This window comes from Peromyscus leucopus, unplaced genomic scaffold, assembly GCF_004664715.2.
Source record: "Peromyscus leucopus breed LL Stock unplaced genomic scaffold, UCI_PerLeu_2.1 scaffold_628, whole genome shotgun sequence".
NCBI lineage: Eukaryota > Metazoa > Chordata > Mammalia > Rodentia > Cricetidae > Peromyscus > Peromyscus leucopus.
This window is the reverse complement of record NW_023505539.1, coordinates 128,375-133,340: the sequence shown is the minus strand read 5'-3', so window position 1 is coordinate 133,340 and position 4,966 is coordinate 128,375. Positions and strand designations below refer to the sequence as shown.

The 4,966-nt window shown below is 46.0% G+C and overlaps 1 non-coding gene across 1 annotated transcript; it reads right to left on the bottom strand.

Annotated features, from left to right (window-relative positions):
- Window positions 1–4,174: 4,174 nt before the first annotated feature.
- On the bottom strand, window positions 4,175–4,364 carry LOC114704090. The gene has a single exon (XR_003736229.1). It is a non-coding gene; the product is annotated as a U2 spliceosomal RNA (small nuclear RNA).
- Between the last annotated feature and the right edge of the window lie 602 nt (window positions 4,365–4,966).

Here is a 4,966-nt window from a genome sequence, read left to right as displayed (position 1 = left end):
TGTACCCAAGTCAGCTATACTTGTAAATATGCAATATGCAATCCTGGTAAGGTCGGGTTATAAGTTACCACTTCCCTTCAGATCTATTTCCTCATTACCCCCGTGTGTAGTGTGCGTACGCTGGGGGGCGTAGTACAGTGTGAAGAATGGGAGAGAAGGTGTAATATCTCTTGAGTACTGTAAATGTCCTTGTTAATTACACTACGAGGCAGATACTCCGGTGAGAAGAGAGGACCCGGTGCTTCGCTTTCTGTTTCAAAGAAAAATCTACAAAACTGAAGATTCCTGGAAAAAGGAGACAGGACGACTGCTTTTTTCTTTATTCACGAGGCTTCCCAGCTGTAGCATCTTGAGGTTTGGGGTGTGTCTGCCCCAAAGCAAAGCTCCCTCCACAGCTGCCACAGGGTTATCTATCGGTTATGTAGTGAGAGGTTTTCCTAGGTAGTGGGCTGGATGGGACTGGGTCCTGTGGCTGCAGAATCTGGGGCTGTCCCAATGGCCGGGACACGCTTTTAAGAATGACTAAGAGAGAGAGAGACTGTCGGGCAGGGAGTGTAGAGTGTAGCTCAGGGTTTGAGCATTCGCCCAACACGCGAGGCCCTGGCTTCCCCAGCATCAGAGGTTGGGCGGGGTGGGGGGTGGGAGATAAAGGAAATAAAAATAAAGAAGAAGATTTTGAAAAATAGAAAAGATTTAAAGCCACACTGCTGTCCTACACAAATCCTGTTTAAAGGGGTTTTAAGAGTTACATTTTACTCTGTCAACAAACACACATGCATCTGCCCAAGCATCCCTGTATCTTTGTAAATGATGGACTTCTCCACTTGTTGGCGAAGCTTATTCCTATTAAGCCTAGACTGTGTTCAAGTTTCTTGTTTTTTGGGGTTTTTTTGAGGGTCTGATAAGGAATTTGTGAACTCTATCTTTGGTATCTTTTATTAAACTGCACTGTTTTGTTTAGTCAAGGTAAATAAGTATGTATTAACGGGTGTGTCCTGAGTGTTTGGTATGAGAAGCATCGTGGTCTTTCTACACTAATGAAGTGCAAATAAAATTTTGTATTTATGAATGACAGTTGAATCGCCCATATATTTATGCAGTTATAAATTATGCATGCCACATTGTTCACCAGCTCCAAATCTTAATCTTTTGAGTGTAGGTGGGAAAACATGATGTGTTCTGCTGTGGAAAACACCCTGGCTGCTTCTGGAAGGGTTCAGCATGGATCTCCTGACAGTCCAGCAACTCAGTTTCTAAATCTGTGTGCTCAGGAGAACAGGTATCAGAGTTTCCCAGCAATGTCCACGGCAGTGGTGCCCTCGGGGACGGGGCCCTCGGTTGGGGGGGGTCAGGGGCGGGGCCCACCACAGCGGTGTTCGCAGTCATCAAAAGTCAGGAAAACCCTGATGGCTGTCAACAACAAGGATAAGCACACAGGACTTACAGAAACAGAGGATACTACTCATTGTCTGTGGGGGGAGATCGCCACAAGATCACAGCCAGCCTGGTCTACCTAGTGAGTTCCAAGCCACACAGCAAGACCTTGGCTCATAACCCCAAAAAAACCAACAAATTTTTTAATGAAAAGTCAGCCCACCATACACTGTTGTGCAAATGTAAGAACCTTGACGTCATTACCCTGAGTGAATGAGACAATTCCAGAGTGGTTTCTATATAACTCTACTCTGTGAAATGGAATCATGAAATTCGTAGAGGGGACCATGGTTGGAGGGGGGAGGGGGCGGGGCTAAGAGCCAGGACGTAGTGGGTGAGTTGGTGAGGAGGATGGAAGGCAGTGGAGATGGAGGTTAGGAAGGGTGACACACCGACAATGTGCTTAAGACCCCGAGCGCCACGCGAAGGTGTGGATGGGTCGGTAGAGTAGAGAGCCCTAAAGGCTTTCACGCCTTAGTCTACAGTTAGTCACTCATTCCCCTGGCCCTTTGGTCATGCTGCCAAACCCACTCTGCCCTGGGACAGAGCCATGTTTGCTGAGCTCTACCTCCTGATAAAACCTGATGAGAAATGCAAGGAACTTGAGAAGAAAGGTCGCCATGTAGCACTGATGGTGGGGCTCTCTGGGCCCCCAGCTTCAGTATGTGAGCATCGGGGCCTCCTCAGGACATCCCACACTTGCTGCTGTTCCCTTCTCAGCGGTCTCTCACTCTGGCCATCCCCCTCTCGGTTGAGTACCCTGAGCTCCTGAGAGCTCCCTTACAAGGGTCCTTGGAGCTCCTTCCTAGAGGCACCAACCTGTATTGAGTGCTAGCTGGTGCAAAATGTTTAAGAGGGTGCCATGGTGGCACACCTGTAGATAACTCCTACACAAGGAAGATGGACGTTCAGAGCGAGCCTGAGCTACGTAGTGAGGCCCTGTCTTGAAAAACAAAACCCACAGCTAGACAGTGATTAAGGAGTGCTTGTTGCTTTTGCAAATGACCCAGATTTTGGTTTAGCACCTATGTCAAGCAGTCACACTGCCTGCCTCCAAATTCCAAAGGCTCTTAGGCCTTCTGATCTCTGAAGGCGTCTGTATTCATATGGTATGTGTCACTTACACAGGCATACACATAAATATGGATAATCTGGTTTGTGTACTTGGCTACCATGTGTATCTATGCCCACAGAGGCCAGAGAAGGGGAATCCCATAGAACTGGGTTATAGACAGTGTGAGCTGCTGTGTGGGAGCTGGGAATTGAACCCAGGTCCTCTGGAGCATCCAGTGCTCTTAAACACCGAGCCATCTCTCCAGCCCTGATAATAAAGCTAAAAGAGACTGGTAAGACAGTTCAGCTGGTAAAAGTACTTGATCCCTGGAACACACACTGCTCGGAACTCACTGCAGAAAGCTGTCTCGACCACCACACGCACCCACAGGTCCAAGTCATACACAAGAGTAAATAAATAAAAAAACAACGGGCAAGACACAAAATTCCCTAAACCTTGCAAGGTTCGTTTCTTCAAAAGTTGGTGCAAGTCCAAGACAGTTCAAACAAATAATTAAAATGCATATTTCATTGCACCCAAGGGTATATTTTACCAAGAGAGAAAGAAGTAAGTGATGTTAACCAGTGGGCCTGAGAAGAAGTCTGGTCTCTCCATTCTATCTCGAACCTTCTAAGGTAACCAGAGTTGAGCTTTTATTAGTGCTGGTTAGTAAGCTGACACTTCTGCCGTGGCTTCTCAGGCCCTTAAGGACCCAACTGGCAATACCTGTTAGCCCAGAACAAGGTCCAAGAGCAGGTCAGAGCCACCTGTGCACATGTCCGTTTCTTGATCGACCGATCATTGCATTCTGATCATGTCAGATGTTACTGTAGGCAGAGCTAGGAATAACAATGTAGGTCTCTGCTACAATCTTTTTTCCAGTTTCCTGTTGGTCTAAAGTTATTTTTAGATGTTTTTTAACATTATAGGGATGATGGCAGCAGCTAATTACTGTTTGCTGAATGCTGGACCTTGTTACGTGAGACTTACAGATACTTATCCTCACAAGGCTGTAATGCGAATCTTAAAAGGTCTTATTAATAATAATAATAATAATAATAATAATAATAATAATAATAAACCTAGTGCCAGTTATTGGGGTGAATGCTGGAAGATCAGAGAAGCAGAAAAACCACAGCCACCTCACCTTGCCAGAACCTCAGCTGATCCTGTTTCCACAGACTGGAAGCCTCTGAGTCCTCATCCAGAATGAATCTCAGCTGAACTGCTGCTAAAAGCCTAAAAGCTGAACCAGGCTCTAGTTCCTGGTCCTCACGCCTTAAATACCTTTCAGCTTCCTACCATCACCTGGGATTAAAGGCATGTGTCACCGTGCTGCTGGTGTTTCCAGTGTGGCTTTGAACTTACAGAGAGATCCAAATGGATCTCTGCCTCTGGAATGCTAGGATTAAAGGCATGTGCGGCACCATTTTCTGGCCTCTATATCTAGTGGCTGTTCTGTCCTCTGACCCCAGATAAGCTTATTAAGGTGCACAATATTTTGAGGAACACAATTATTACACACACAAGGCCCTGAGCTGGGTTGGGGAGGTGGAGGTGGTTTTCATCTATTGTCCCTACTCTCAATTGGGGAAATTGAAACACACAAGTTTAATGATCTGTCAAAAGGTTATTAGATGTCTAAGTCAATATTTGAACCTACAAAACTAAATTTTTTTTTTATTTAATTGGTGCACCATTCCTGAGGTACTGCAATACCATGTTGATGCGTGGAGTGGACGGAGCAAGCTCCTATTCCAACTCCTACTTCCAAAACTCCATTTAATATATTGTCCTTGGATAGAGGACGTATCAGATATTAAACTGATAAGAACAGATACTACAGTTGATCTTAGCCAAAAGGCCGAGAAGCAATGGACATAAACTAATTTTAGAGACCAGATCTTGGTCACTGTTACTCAGTGTGCTCATGAAGGGTGAGCTAGGAACCGAGGGTGATTTCAGGGGTCCTAGGCTGAGTCCCTGCAAAGGCTCTCTGGCAATCGGTACATGAACAGACTACAATCCTGTGATTCTCATCCACTGGGCCCAGCAGTATGGATCAAACAGATACTAGGCAGTTACTCCACCACTGATGTATACACCAGCTGACCATTTATGTCATCATCACCCCCAAAGTGGCAATAAAATCATCCTCTTTGTGTTTCCTGTCTGGCTTCTGTAGACCCTAATACCAGTGTCCTCAGAATGTTCGAGGCATGTCTTTTTCTGCTCCTAACGAGTGGAGACTTGTTGGCCCGTTTCCAACAGTCATTCCTGGCCTCTTTCATTTTATTCAGATATGTGGCCACATGCTTCTGGAGAGGACATGCCTTCCAGAGCCATGGCGTAACTCTTGACAGGTATCTGCCACTGTGTGATGGCACCTTGCCAGCAAACCTGAGCTCACGCCCGTTGAGGGGTTGTGAGAAAGACTTATTAAGGACTATGTACTCAGGTACCTCCCTGGTTCTCAGG